Below are 16590 nucleotides of genomic sequence, written 5' to 3'. Positions count from 1 at the left end.
TCCTAAACTGTAATTGAAGTAAACAAGATGACAGCACGTGTATAACAATATTACTTGGTAACATGAAACACTTTCAAGACATCCCAGACAAACTGATACAGGTCTAGAAGCTCTAGTGATCACAATTCTCTAACATCCCAAAAGAAGTCTTGAGGATGTTTTTTTGTCCCAAATTTTAGAATTTAGTTGTGACTCAGAGGTTCAATAAATCTTTTGTCCAGGGCTTTATCTCCCTCTTGCAGCCCCTGAAATCAACCCATCAGCACAGCAATAATGTAGGAGGTAAATGCTGCTGAAAGGAGAAATCAACAGCTCACCATTCAGAAGACAATAAAAGATCCATTATGCCATCTGAGGCCCGTTTTGGGGAATTACCTTTTCTTTTATCTCATGCCTTTTGTAAGAATAAGATAAATAATTCCATAACTTGGAGTATTTGGGTACAGAATTTCCACTAGATAGAAATGTAGAAATGAGACTCAAAACATTGAAAAGAGATACATTTATACCAAGATTAAGGACTGTGCTGCTTGTTTGGACATTGTTTGCCCTTGATGGTAATATAAAACAACACATCTTGAGTAAACTTTCGTGAGAGATGCCCCTCTATAAAGTCCTCCCTCATAAAACTTAGGGCAGCTCAAGTTAAAGTGAATTAGGCTCTAAAATCATGTATAGTTTTAAGTTCTACAGTCTGGCCCAACCTTAGTGAAGCAGGCAGGATCATACTCTCTCTTTTCTATGCATTTTAATATTAATTTCTATTAACTGCTTTGAAATCCTTGATGTAGAATAGCTGATGGCTGCTTTGTATGCTGTTGACTAGCTTACCAGCATTGATGATCTCTTCATTGCTCCTCCATTTACTCTGCCTATCAATTAGGCTGTTAATGTGCTCCAAGTTACAATAATTGGCAGGTTTTGCAGACACAGCTGACAGTCACTATACTGAAAGGTGAGGGAATATGAATAAATTTAAATAGATGTGCATATTGAAAATGAGCAACTAACAATATTAAATATAGACGACCTTAAAATAACTTATAAAATAAACAGGAGTCAAGGAGAATTAATCCAATGTTGCTCACTGACTGCAATGTGGGAAGCTCAGAAGGAGACAAGAGGAGTACCCAGCAGCCAAGAATGCAGAGAAATTTTGAGGATTTGGCTTCCTATCTAGTCTATGATACACATTTTATGTGATACTGCACTAGGCATTTCTACTGTTCTTTTCCAAATCATGAAGCAAGGTTGAGCACTCATGTTGATTTTGGTGGTTTAGTTCCTCTCTACGAAATGGGTGAGTTAGTGCAACATGATTTTCTATGAAGTTTCACCTTTGCAACATCACCCATGGAGAATGGCCTCACAGTGCTGGGGTTATTCAAACAACTGACAGAAACATGATCTAGAGCTTATGGTCTGAGCAGGATACGTGTATAGAGGTTGCAAAGAACTCAATGCAATAAGAAAAACTGTGTCTTAGTTGCATATACCAGACATTCATCAAGGCAGGTCACTCTTTCTTGGTGTGCCATTCTCATTCTGAGGTTATCTAATCTGAACTAGTAGTGGGAATAAATACAGAAAACCCTGATGTTCCTAGCAGACGTACTTTACTCTTCTGTAAAACTCTCACTGAACTGAACTGGAGAGCCAATGCAACTCTTTTATACCTCTGACCAAATAATAGGAAATGGGGAGCAATTAAACTCCAATACTGTGTGGCATTCAATCAAGAGTTTGATGAAACTCTACTATTAAAGTTGCAGAGCCTCGAGGTTTGCATGATACCTGTCATGGCTTACACATCAGAATTGCAGAAAATAGAGAACTGCTTTACAGATGCAAACCAGAGTAGTCTCGTTTTCCTTAGAGATGACTGTGATTACATAACTAGATTTAGAGGTAATGAAAGTGCACAGAACTTCCACTAGCCTAGGAAAAAAGATCAAAGATGCTAAAGTTTGGGGAACAATAGAGGATTAAATATGAATATAGGGTCTGGGGATTGATAGGAAAGAAAATAAATCAAATTTGGAGAGTAGTGGGTTGATTGCTCTCCATATTTTAAACTATGAAATACCTTTTATCTGTATTGAGGATTTGTCTTGGGTAGATTTTACCTGTAAAGGGCCATGGTCTTCTTTTAACCTATGCAGTTTATTATGGCAAAATTAGTGCAAGGGGTGGGAGGCATGCTTAAAATTCTATTCAATGGTAACATTCCTTCCTGTACTAATTTGCATTGGGCTGATCTGAGAACCAAAAAAAGGAACTTGAAGGAATAAGCTTGAAAGTCAATTCTCCGAGGCAGATTTTGAAGGTGAACATTTTCCTGCCTCCTTGGATGCTTCTCTTCCTACAAACTCAAGGGAACTGTGTCATCTGATGGGCTACATCTACAGCTGGGATTCACGATCATGCTTTTGTGGACTAGTTAATATTCCTTGTTTTGTAGTCATAGTTCTGGGGAATAGTTAATAGTTCAAGTCTGCACATTTTGAAAGTCGGATGCATTTGACCTCTCCTTGTTTGGAGTTGGAGTTTTGAAAAAAAGGACTGGGATCCTGAACGTTTCACAGAACAGAAGCCCGGGTCTGTATTTCCCACTTTAATTTAACTGTTCATTTAAACTATTGCTATATGCTCACATGCTAACATGACAGATTTCTAAAGTCGTTACAAAAAAACATATGAACGTACTTTGCATTTTGCTGGATCATTTCTTTACATACCAGTAGAGCATAACAAATAACAAGGCTACAAAACTGGCTAATCTGAGTGTCTTGTTCTCTTCCCTACAAACTGTACTTTTTTTCCCAGAAATGATAAATAGAAAATCTTATCTATCAAAGAATAAAATGAAATTAAATGGAGCTTGTGAGCATCAAGTCAGAAAAAAAATGGGCTAGAGTTATGTAAGAGAAAAATAATGGAATAACTGACAGAAACAAAATATCATTTTCTGAAAATCTGCAGAACAGGTAGGGTAAACAAAACAGCCACAACACTGCACTGCACTGTCAGTATTTATTTACATGAAAAGCCTAGTAATACCAAAGCTCTCTAGATGGCAATGTCAACATATGTTTCACAATACCATGGAGGTGCCTCTCTGTCCATTATCTACCATTTCAGCCAAAGGAAACTGCCTTCCCTAAATTTTAAGTTACTAAAGTGAGGTCGATTCCACAAACAGAAGGTGAAATAAACCCACATGCTGATTCAGCAAACAATTCTGCACTTCTGTTTAACAGGTGTTTGTGCCATATTGATTCCACTTACACCCAGACCTGAACTTCAGCCTCCTTCTGAAATAGAAAACTCTTGAATAAGACCAAAAAAAGTGAACAGACAGAAAGAAAGTCAAGTTAGCCAAGGCTATTTTTCTTTTCTTGACTTGCTCGGTTTGTTTTTACAATGATCAGTAGTTTCAATATTGGTTAAAGCAAATACATGGAAATCTAATGTGATCATTTTAAAGTAGGAACTACAAATGTTCTCTTTGTGCTTGAATGGTATTCATCACAGGTTGATATTGTTATTTGTTTTGTCTTAATCTTCTTGCTCACATTTTTCCTAACGTACCAAAAAGAAGCTTTTATACTCTACAAATTTAACCCAGAGCATATTCCCTGGGATTACGTTTTAATACCTAGGGAACTTGCTTGGCTTTTCACTGTTGCAAACCTGTCTTTATTATCCATGCAGTGTGCACTGCATGAGAATTAATGTTCTTTAACTTAGGAAACAATTATCCAATCTTTTTTTATTAATTAGTTTGAAGCGTGGCCTACATGTTTTGATTTTAATTTTAATTTTTTTTTTCTGATATTTTGTGTGGGCTGTCTTGATTCCTTTTGCATTTATCTCAATGCAACTGCTGCTTTATTCTCCACAGGGAAATTAGTTTTCTGCTCAATCTTTCATCCAGACAAAGAATAACTCTGTAATATTTATTCGCAGAATGCCTAGAGGGTTTTTGTGAAACCCATCTCTTACTGTATCTGTGATTCAGTGGCAGAACTGCAATCTGTTATACCAACAAAATGGGCAAAAAGTATAATTTTCAGAGGTGGGGAGTTAGAGGAGATATTAATCAATACAAAATGTCTTCATGTCTCCCTTTCTGTAAAGTTAACTTCCCAAAAAGCTTTCTGGTTCATTTAGTACTTCACATTCCACTGGGCACGTTGCATTAATTTAAGTCAGTTTAAAATATTACCTGAGATGACATGTTTACTAGAGCTGGCAAGAAACACATCTGGTTAAAATGATATTTATGTTTCAAATATTCATCATAAACTCTGCCTGATTTTTTTTTTAAAATTGCATTTAAATATTAGAATGGAGAAAATTTATGTTGAACTATGATATTACTTTGCAATTACAAGACTGTATGCACACAATTAAATATGTGGTTCATATAAATTTGTATTGCATGTTTGATGAACTTTTTTTTCCCGTCAAAGAAGGAATTATAATCTCTGAACATTGTTATTACTGAACATAGCCCAAGTGAAAACAATGTTATTTCTTTAGAAAAATCTACATTAAAATCTCAATAATGCATAAAGTTTAAGATGAATTTTTAAGATGCTGAAATAATAAGTTCACAGTCATCCTCCATTTTTCTCTCTTTCCTTCCCCAAGGATAAATGTCCCTTACATTTTTATAATGCCAGATAAAGTTGATTCTTGGAGAATATCTGCATGGATATGGTGAGATCAGACTTTGATTATTTTGAAGAGAAGATGTCACAATGTGAAGATGTTAGACAGTTACAGCCAATGATCAAAAAGAGATATAAGAATTAACCAAAGATGACGGCATAGTCATTTTGATTTGGAAAAGTCTAATTCTTCTGATGAAAGTAGGAAAACAAAAAACTCTCAAACATCTCTTTCCAGAAGCTAATGCCAAGACTCATGTTCTGCCATTTCCTTTTTGTGTTTTATTTTCACTCTGAAAGTAACAACGAGAGCAGACAACCACATTCTTGAGAGCTCATAGGAACGTGGTAACTTTTTGTGCCCTTGGCTGAAGTGTGAGACTGAAAACATTATAAGAAGCAAAGTGATATGAACTAATGGGTAGCAATGAAATGAAACTGGAATAATAATACAGGATTCTCCAAAAATTATGTCTAGATGCAAGCTTTCCAATTATTTCAACAGTCTTACTGGCAAATACTGTATTTTTGTCATTTTTTTTGTATGTGTGGTGGTTATATTTCCAATTACATTTGTGTGTTTGAACTATTATCCTCGATGATAACATCCAAAGTGTTTGAAGTCTTTAGCATTCAAAGTCTATGGGGTTTTTTTTATTCCTCTGCAATCTGAAGACTAATGTTATCACTGTCTGAAAAATGGTTACCTGAAGAGTTCTTAGAAATTAAGCACAAAGGAGATAAGATTACTGTGTTAATGTCACTAAATCCTTTTCCTTTCATACTACTGATCAATGTGAGCTGCTCTCAGCTAGCTTCAGTATTCGCATTTTTAAATCCTGTAAAGAACATAAACGACTGGCTGATTGCATCTAGAAATCAAAATCTGTGTGTGCTTTGAATCCATCAGTTCACACCTGCTCACTCTTAATGACTAAACAATTTTGGTTTTTAGTCAGGGAATGCAACTGTTGAGAGTTATCACAAGGAAATATACCTATTCTGTAGCAAAATTCTTCCATTATCCCTTTATTTCTATTGCTAGGGTCAACAAACTCATCATCCTAAATAATAGCCTGGGAAGATGTAGATAAATTGAAAGATTGGGAAAACACACACACGTATACATACAAATGCCAGAAGTTTCCATTCAATTTTCTCTTTTCTATGACATGGTTTCTATAGTTCTACCAAATGTTGACCCTTGTAAGAAATTCAGTCTTTTTCCAAATCAGTTCCACCTAATACACTCAGGGGGACAACGAATTTCCCGCTGTAAAACAGATGTATTTCAGGAAGCAAAATCTGTACTAGGAGGTGACACAGCTCCTCTGATGGAGATTCCCATCTGCAACCAATATCATTGCCCATTTACCAGTTGCTGAAGATATTGCCTTTTCTGTAAGTCTGTTCATACATAATAATCCAGTCTGCAGCTCAACAAGAGGCTTGAATTTATGTTCATCAAATCATGATTGATTTTACGTTCGAATTTTTCCAGTTCACCATACTAGAGGAGGAGCTGTATACTAGAGGTAATTACATGTGTGGATTTGTCGTGTCAGTCAACAATAAAGCCACCTTAAAATCCTTATCTCTCTTCCTAGCTTTTTCTATTCACAGGATAAATCCATGTCTGTTAAATAAGTAATAAATGTAAAAGGACATTGCCAAGGGTAAGCTGTCACTTTTACAACAGTGTTCAAGAAAAAGTATTTGTATACATTCAAAGTGACAAAAGAGAGGCCAATGTAATAAAATGTTCACAGGCAAAAGATGTCATGCAAATGAAGGATACTGATGAACAAACATACAGTAGTTTGCATCCCTCTGTAAATTTCACCTGCTAGTCAGAAATCTTTAAAGCCAGGATTTATTTAGTGTTCTGTCATTTTCTTGGGACACAGACAAAAGTTGTTAGGGATGGGAGATTAATGTGCATATCAATATAAGCTGGGGAAAGGAACTGGGAAAACAGGAAAGGGAAAAGAATCAGGAATAGCCTAAAAATGATCCTAAAGGCTAAGAAATCCTTACCCAAACTGTGAGAACTTGTAGCAGCACAGAAGACAGGAAAATCACACTTCTGTGTTGTCTGGAAGGCTCCTACACCATGCAATCATTTGATGATTAATATATTCACCTGGTGATGAATGTAATAATTACATTGTGAAATAATAGAGGTCTTATTACATAGTCTGTCAAATAAGGTAAACAAACACTGAAAAAAGCATATCTTAAAATTCATTTGATTGAAGGAGTCAGGTAACAAATAATTAGAGTTATATCAGCAAAAAAAAATCCCCAGAATGACTCAGGATTTAAAGTAACTTCCATATACTTTGGCTAGAAATAGGCTTTCTGTATTCTGTGTTTTTCTCAAGCAAAATTCTGCTCTGAATTTTTCTCCTGCAGTTTCCTGTGAAACAGAAAGACTGACCATTTGTGAGGCTGTAAGACAAAGTGAGTGAATGGCCTGGTCCAATCTTGCAATCTGGTTTGCAACACTTCATCAAGGCTTCGGTTCAGAAAGGTCCCCAAACAAGCCACTAACGCTGAGCTTAGGAATGTGGCTAAACTACATTATTCATGAGCTTGATGTCAGACATCAAGGCTCTTTGGTACCAAGTGATTATTAGTTCCTTTTCTGAGCAACTAATGAGCTGGGACACAATAATAAGATTCTAGTAGCATTCTACCGGTGCATGCCAGTGTGCTTCCTCCAAAAGCTTTGCATATAATATTTGTATTTCCCTGTGAGCTTGCCTCTGTGGACTGAGAAACCTCTTCTATCATTCTTTGCCTGCTTTGGGAGATGGCAGACACATTTAGCAGTAGCTTGCAATAATGAACTTATTCAAAGGCTGTTACAATAAACAATCATCTTTCCATAGACTGGGGTGAACATTAGGTCCAATGTTTGGGTGTGCAAAATATATCTTTCTCTAGATATAGATACAGAAAACATATTGAGGGTATTTTTGACTTGCAGTTATGTAAATATCTATCAGGTTTCATGGAATCATAGAATCACAGAATCATGGAATGGTTTGGGATAGAACGACACTTTAAAGCTCCCCCAGTGCCACCCTTGCCATGAGCAGGGACATCTTCACCAACTCAGGTTGCTCAGAGCCCCGTCCAGCCTGGCCTGGGATGTCTCTAGGGATGGTTCATCCACCACCTCTCTGGCCAACCTGGGCCAGGCTCTCCCCACCCTCAGGGCCAACAATTTCTTCCTTATATCTAGTCTGAATCTCCCCTCTTTTAGCTTAAAACCAGCACACATTGTCCTATCACAACAGGCATTATTAAAAAGTCTGTATATATAGATATATATATATCTACAGACAGACATATATATACACACATATGTATATATGTGTATGTGTATACATATCTTGTTGAGAGTATCTTGGACTTCCAGTGAGATATGTATCTACCTTGATCTTAACAAGATTCACATAGAAGTTATTGTCAACTGAAATTTCTTTACGTATCTTACACAATTTGATTTTATTTAGCCAGTGAGAGATCCAAAAATAAATGAATAGGTAAATAAATGAAAGCAAATCCAATAATTTGTTGGGCAGCAGTGGGAATAGACTTTATTTCAGGTTCTTCCTTATGATGATTTCTTGGTCTTGAAACTTTGATTCACATACTGTATTTCAACACAGACATGAAAAGTGCTGCATGACATGGTGCAGCACCAGGGGAAAAGAAAGAAAAGAAAGAAAAAGAAAAAGAAAGAGAGAAAGAGAGAAAGAGAGAAAGAAAGAGAGAAAGAAAGAGAGAAAGAAAGAGAGAAAGAAAGAGAGAAAGAAAGAAAGAAAGAAAGAAAGAAAGAAAGAAAGAAAGAAAGAAGGAAAGAATTAAAAGAATGGAGGAAATTTCTAACCCATTTTAAAAGGACTGACTGAAATGGCTTTCTTAGTGAAACCCAGACTTCAAAAATAATTATAAGAAGGTGGAAGGGGAATAATAGAATTTTTTTCTTTCACCTTAAGATTGATTTTTTTTCAAAGGCAACAGATAGATTTGGTCTATTTTTATAGAAGCATTTTTCTAGCTGGTTTTAAAGTCATTGTTCTTGCGGAAAGTTCTGTCAAATCTCATTTTATCAGAAGGTTTCCTGGTTCTGTTGGGGCTTTTTTTTCCCCTCTGGATGTTGATGAGTAAGGCTAAAAGGCAAGTATGATATTAAGGACTTCTGACAAATAACATTAATGTGGAGATTTGTTTCATTTCTCTGGGAACTGACTGCCCGTTTTGAATTGGAGCTGATGCTGGAGGAAGAACAGATTAACCATGCTACACCAGGATACTGTCCCATCTCCAGCAGACTCCACCATGTGCTATTGGGGGATTAAAAGGGCCTAGGGAAAGAAACCTCCAAGTTCTCCATCTGCCAGAAATAGCAGCAGGCAAAGCAAAGACTCAGTGGAAAAAAAGGTTGTAAAAGTGATTAGCAAAGGTCAACCTTCTTCCCAACAACCCATTTGGTGTGAGATGACGTTGGGGAGATCTCTAGCCAAGACACACACCCTTTGGGAACACCAAGGCCTGGATTGATCTAATCTAAGTTTAGATATCCCTCTGCGGCAGCTGCATCAGGCATACTGCAGTCCTTCTGGAACTGGTCCATCATCAATGGGGACAGAAAAGTAATTTTGAAAGGAGATTGACATTTTTGGTATCCATCTCCATCCGTTAATGATAGCAAGGCAACAGGGTCCCTAAATAAAGTGCCTGGGGGAATTGATTAATTAGTTGGAATCCATCTGCGTTGAGACCTCTGGATCCAAGGAGATATTTACAGCATGGAATTGAATTTTTCTGCTCTTTCTTTTTCCTAATTCTTCCTTTGATCCCTCTGTCATTCCTTTTCTTTGCACTTCTCCACCATTTTTCCCTTTTTTCTCTACCTGGTCCTTTAGCCTCCTCCTGTTTCTCACTGTCTGCATGTCCACACACACTAAAAATACCTTCACTCTAAAAAACAACAGGCGGGAATGAGAGAAAATAAGCTGCTGTCACACTCTGTTTGTGTGTTCTGACTCTCCTTCCATCCTGGCTGTAACCTTTCTACTTAGATTATAATCTCCTTAGAAGCAGCACTGTCCGCTCCTCTTATTGCAATGCCAAGCACAACAGGGACCTCTAAGTCCTTAAGTACAAACACAATAAAAGCAGTAATACCAATAAAGGAGTGAGTGGGTCAGCCAGATCCCGTTTTCCTTTTATCTTTGTGAGCTGGAAGGTTCACACTAGTACAAATGAGAACGCAGATGAATGAGAGCTCTGCTTTCACGTGGCAAAATATCTGCAAATAAACCTCAGAGCAGGTGTTCAGAGGAATTAAATGATTCATAGCAATTTACAGCTGTAGGAGCATCAATTTGAGAATTGCTAGAATGCAGGTACTGAAAGATCATATTTCATTACATTTTCAACTAGTAAATGTCAGCTGCTTTATTGGTTTTAACATCGTATCAGGTGCACCAAGCAATTTACAAAGCACATCATTTGGGTTTCTAATGAGCATGGACTGCTAACCTCAGAAACCATTAATTCTGCTTCATTTGTGAGTGCCATGAAGTTAGAGATGTATTTTAGTTGTGAATTGCTCCCATCCTAATCAGCTTCATAGCAATTTATAACACAATTTTCAAGTGTCTTGAGAAAAGTGTTAACAGTTAATAGTTTGCAGTGCTTGTTTTGTTTTAACTTGCTTTCTTTTAACAAAGTTCTGTTCTCTCAGATCTCGAATAATAAAGTGGATTTACAAGCTAATGACTTGTCTTTCAAAGTCAGACAATAGAAGGGACACCCCATTAAAAAAAAAAAAAAAAAAGACTTGGCATTAAAATCATGAACTGGTTAAGCAGTCAGTTAAAGGAATGATGAATGCCAAAATCAATTAAAAGAGCTTACTGTAGACCTTAAATCTTTAGCTAATTAAAAGAGAACATTTCCTATTGCTAAAAAAGGATGAAAAAAACCATCAGCATCACCATCCTAAAGGCATTTATCTAATGCAAAGTAAAAAATTAATTAAGTGTTTGAAAGCAGACTTTGATGTCTAATGGCAAAAACATCAAACCAAGGTCACTAAGATGATTTTGATGCTCTGTGAACACGACACTGACCCTCTCTGCTGACACTGTATGTTTCACTGCCATTCAGGGCTCCCTCCCACTGCTGAAGCCCTTTTCAGTCATGGCATATTATTCTGCTAAATTACATAATATTATTATGCATTGATTGAGTGTCTTGCATTGGAAATACTCCAGAAAGCACACTATATATAACTGTCTAGGAACTGCTTCAACAAAGAGTGATTTGGAGGTGTTTTCAGAGAGAGGAATATTCTCCTCTTTCTCTTTTCACAGCATCATTGTGAATCATACTTGAGCTTGGAAGGGGGACCAGTTTTACATTGTTATTGCAGGGAAAGTTTGGGTAGGTGAGCTGAATTCAGGTGTGGGTGGTGGGTCAACGTAGCAACTAATATAAAAACTTGCCAATGACAAGAAGTGGGATTTCTTTTTTTTTTTTTTTTTTAATTTATTTTATAATGCTTGTTAGAGAGACCACAGTCAATTCAAAACCAGCCAAGCTGTTACTTCCATCCGTAACATAAAGGAAGAGTGCCATCTAATGAGCACTAGGAGCAATTCCTGCTATACCACAAGCTTTTCCTGCCTTACAGGAACAAACCGTATTACATGACAGCTTGTATCTCTCTGTAGATTCAGCAGCTCTGTTAATGTTGATCTTGACCTTAAACTAGTTAAATGTTTTAGGAGATGGGTCCTCACAGAGCACAAGAGGATAAAGATACTGTCTATGAGGTTTTACATGTCATCTGTGTCTACTTTTTTTATCCCTTCTTGCACCTCAATGGGTACTGTGTGTGCTTTTGTTATCTTCTTTTCATCACCTTTATCCAGCTTCACATTCAACCACACTCACAAGGACATTACTGCAATAAAACCCCTCACTATAACCACCATAGGCAACATACACAGGTACCCATTCCTGGTAATTTCCACCTAGTGCTGCACAATGTAATTGTTATCGCAGGTGTGATACAGCTTAGAGGCTTCTAAGAGTGATGGAAATATCAAATCTATGGTTCCCAAGCTGGTTTACTCCTGAATGAGCAGTGTCTTCCCGTATGAGCCATTTACTCCTGCTAGGACATCAGGAGCTCTCTGCAATGTGTCACAGGAGAAAGATGATCCACAGGGAACATCCCTGTGTCATTCAACACTCCATTGTGACATGTGAATTTTCATATATGGAAAGTCTTCCAGTAAAGAAAAGGCAGAAATCTGTTTCCATATTTGTGGCATATGGAAAAAGAAGTGAGAAGCATAAACTGCAACAAGAATAACAACAACAAAATACATTAACAAGAGCTTTCTAAAGGTAGTGGTAGTGAAGTGTTGAAATTAATTGTCTGGGACATTGCTCAATCACTGTCATTGGAGACCTTTGAAAGCAGGTTGAGCAAAATACCTGATAAGGTCAGAAATTACACCTGATCCTACCTTCGGACAGAATGGTGGACTGAGCTCATCGCTGAAGGCCACACACAATGATTATGTGCATGATTCTACCCTTAAGTATATAAAAAAAATGGGCAAGTTGTAGAGATTTTATAAACATCTTTCCGATTCTTTAAAAAAAATAAATAATTTTCCAAATGAACCTAATTTATCCCATGTACTTGTGAAAATATGACTGCTTTATTGCCAGGACTAACACTCCTTTTTTATCTAATAGAGTAAACACTAGTGACCTTCAGAATATTTCCCACCTTGTGGCTGTGTTCCGAAGCATTCGAGACTCTCGGATCAAAGGCACACAGCTGTGTAAATGGTTCATCATGGCCAGCGTAGTTTCAGGGAAACCAGTTGCCACATTTAGGAGGTGGCTTGCAGTCAGAAGAAGGGTCACCTCAGCAATTCTCACTTGAGCCTATGTAAATTAAATTCTCTGCAAGATCAAACATTAATTTAGGAAGTTATTTTAATTTCAGTAGTGCTGTGATCAAATGCTACCACCACCTTTCTTTTATTTTTTTTTTTTTTCTGAAAATAGAACTTAAATTAATGCAATTCTTTTTTTCTCTTTTGGGATCATGGTACCAATGTATGTGACCAGCACTAGCACACAATGGACAAGTAACTTTTAATCCAGCACCTACTACAGGCAGAATCTTGCATTTTGTTTTGAATGAGAGATTCTTCAGACATTTTACCCAGCAGGGAACAGGGCAGCTCTTAGACTGAGAGATTTGTTTTTATTCATGCATGTTGTCCTCAGAAAGTGGTCTCAGGCCATTGGTATCCATGAGCGTCTGCCTCAGGCAGTGAGCTTTAAATAACTTCCAAATCTTCACCACCCCATTCCAACACACATTTTTTTCCCAAGCTGTAGCTTCATTGCAGTTAAGGGTGATCAAAGTCATCAAGCTCCAGTAGAAATGTTTATCTAGAATAACACTATGGGGAGGAGCAGCTATCTGCAGTGTATATAAGGATGATAGAGCTGACAAACTCCTACACATCCTGGGATAAATTTTGGACAAAAACTGCTTTAAAAAGCAAGCAAACAAAAAAATAAAATGCAACACAACAACAAGAACAAAAACCCAACCAAAACCAAACATAAATCAGCATAAATCATAAAAAACCAAACCAAAACAACACAAAAAAAACCCAGAATAAAGTGTAAGGATCAGAAGAAACAGCAAACTGGTTCTGCCACTACTGAGTGAAGGCTGATAACTCTGGTCTCACTTTGTGTAAAATGGATCTGCAATTCTGTCAATCCCAGACCCCAAAAACATTATTATTTTTTTCATTATCTTACAACCAGGCATCTTCACTCTAAAGATGTTTCAGCAAGTAATAGATCAGATTAACTGGTTGACAAATCAGGGAGCCTGGAAACTTATGTTAGAATCATAGTGTTATTTACAGCACAGATTGATGCTGAACTAGTGAGTGATGGTGTTGCCAGATGTAAAATTATGCCAGGCTCTTTCTTCCCACAGCTGCACTGTAAAATATCTGGATTTATTCCTGTGAAGACTGAATCTCCATACTTTGCAGCTGAATCAGGACAGTTGTATTCCAAATAAAGAAGACAGCGTGCCCACCTGCCTGGCCAAACGATACAGGTGTGTGTAACATGCCAGTAAGTAGTAATATTTCGGCTGAAACTTTCTCATCCCCTTCAGTACCCAATGCTGAAGCTCAAGATTTCTGAGATGTGTTATTTGTTGAGCCAAAGAGCTACCACGTAAGCCCAAAACTGGTGAGAAATAACCTATAAGGCGTGCCTACTACAGAAAGAGAAGCAAAGACTACCTGCACATTGCACATAGAAGCTACAATGCATTTGTGAGCCGGTTTTTCACATTTCCTAGGGCTAGAATTTAAGATGTAGCAGGTAGCTTCTGGGAGATGCAGCATCATGCACCAAGCCAACTCCAACTGACAAATACAAAATTCTCCTGTTGTTTAACTTGCTTTTCATTCACATGGCACTGATGACTTTCAAGGTACTATTTGAAATTATTTCAGAGTGAGTGGGAGAGGTCCAAATGTATGAGGGAGAACGGTCTTGAGTTTTATTGCAAACCCATCTCTCAAAGGTGGAGACCTGGGGGCCTTCAGAAGAAAGTGGTGGAGCCCAGCAAAACTCTGGATCTCCCAGGAGTTGAGGCCACAAGAAGGATGACCTGTATCTAATGTGTTGTCCAGTTTTCTGCTTGTCTTTTTATGGTAGTGAAGGCAGCAGGAGTTGCCATTGCCTTTAGGACTGAATGTTCCCTGCAGATGATGGTCCTGGACCTGTCATTTTCCCAAGTATCACTGAGCAGAGATCCAAGAAGCCTGACCTTCTGCATCTATCAATCTAAGTGGAGAAGGCAGTACCACTGGCCTTTCAGTTACTACAGCTCAGATCTTAAATTATGTATTCCTGTGGCTTGAGAAGATAATGGAATAATCCAAACTAAAATCAGGTAAAGATAACAATATAGTGAGAGAGAGACCAAGATAAATGACATGAGAGTTGAGGGTATCAAAACTTCCACATGACAGAGCATCAGGCAGGACTTTCTATCTGCCTAAAGCTACATGGCAAATAGTGGCAGTCAGAAAATATAAAGTTCTTTAAACTCCCCTAATGAAATGAGATTCAGTGGGAACTGAATGTGGCTTGGCAAAGGATGCTGACAGTCTTCCCATACAGAGGCTTTGACATCAGGTATGACTGCAGCCTATGTTGATATGGACAAGAAGTAACAAAATGACACAGGCAAAGTGTGGGCATTGAGTACTGTATGTTCTGAAATCTGTGAAAGTGGTGAACATGGAGGGAAACTTAAAGACATTCTGTACCCATGCTGTCACTGCACATGCACTTTACAAATGAACTAAATCTGAAAAAAATAGGGACAAAGAAAATATTAGTTATAGAAGATGAGTCAGTCAGCTTTGGATCCTTCACCAAAACACACCCTAGGGGTAGGAAAACATATATTCCACCATAGTTCCATCAAGTATTAGCAAAGTGGAGTTATGGGAGTAAGAGCATGTCAAAATAATGGGAAAGTGACTGCAGCATTATTCAGGGACATCACTCAATTGGGGATCATGCCAGCGACATTACATGTAATGCTGGATTTTGAAGAGTACTCCAGTAAAATCCAAAAATTCTTCTAGCAAATACATATTCCATGTCCACTGTCATCTGTCTCTGGCCACCCAGGATATCACATTTGCCACTGTGCTGCATGAACTGACAGCAACGGGTTTTAGAAAAGGAGCTGAGCTTTACATCAGTTGGCCCTGCCAAGTTACAAGCTTCTGCATCTTATGCAAAGGGAGGGTAATTGGGATAAGTCCATAAAGGTTAGAAGCTCCTGAGTGTAGCGTAGCCTTGAAGCACCAGCTTCAGCAATAGATAGAGCAGAGGAAAAAAGGAGCTGTGTTGCTGTAGGCCTAGTAAAAATGCCTACAATCCTTTAATATATCAACTTCACAATTATATCACTCACTCGTAAACCAGTCCATGAATCAAGGACTGGCCTCCAGAAGGGGCCAGGATTCAGCATCCTCCCCATCCTATTGGAGTCTAGACAATACCTTCAAGAACATGATGTGAATTTTGTGATTGTCCTATGCACGGACAGGAGTTTAACTCAGTGATCTTTGTGGATCCCTTCCAACTGAGGACATTCTATGATTCTCTAATGATGGGTAATGTCTCTTTCTGAGTCACCATCTCTTTGTTGTTAGGTGGCTCCCAAAATGGCAGCAACCCCAAAACCAGCATTGATCTTTGCTTGGGAGTCACAACGTGCCCTGAGAAAGCTGGAGGACACTGGACATCATGGGTGACACTGGACCACAAACTTACATTTCTTAGAAGACTATTTAAGGCCCCTCTGGAGAAGACTTGTAGAGCCAGCACAACAAGGTATGACAGAGAGGAGTCCTGACCACTGTTTTGAAAGAACTTAGCTTAGATCACCCCATTGTAATTATATAGGGAGAGTAAAATGCTGCAGATGCAAAGGAAACTGTGAGGTTCGAAGTCTGGAGATACATCCAGCCCTCACTGAACTATGCTGTAATTTAACAAGCAAGACAGAGGCTAAAACTTAAGTTCTAGGGCATAACACACTGGTTGTCACATCTTCCTTTCTCGTCTTTCTTTGAGCCTTAAGTGCCTTCCTAACAAACACAGAGGACATCTTTTCCCATGAAGCTGCTGGCTTCTGAACATGCAATATGGGAAGCATTCACTCATCTATGGGTGATCATTCTTACCTGTAGATGTCATGAGAACAAGCAGAGGGGAGAGGAGAATTTTAACCTAGCCTAAC

This window comes from Nesoenas mayeri (assembly GCF_963082525.1).
Source record: "Nesoenas mayeri genome assembly, chromosome: 4".
Taxonomy (NCBI): domain Eukaryota; kingdom Metazoa; phylum Chordata; class Aves; order Columbiformes; family Columbidae; genus Nesoenas; species Nesoenas mayeri.
This window is presented reverse-complemented; position numbering follows the sequence as displayed.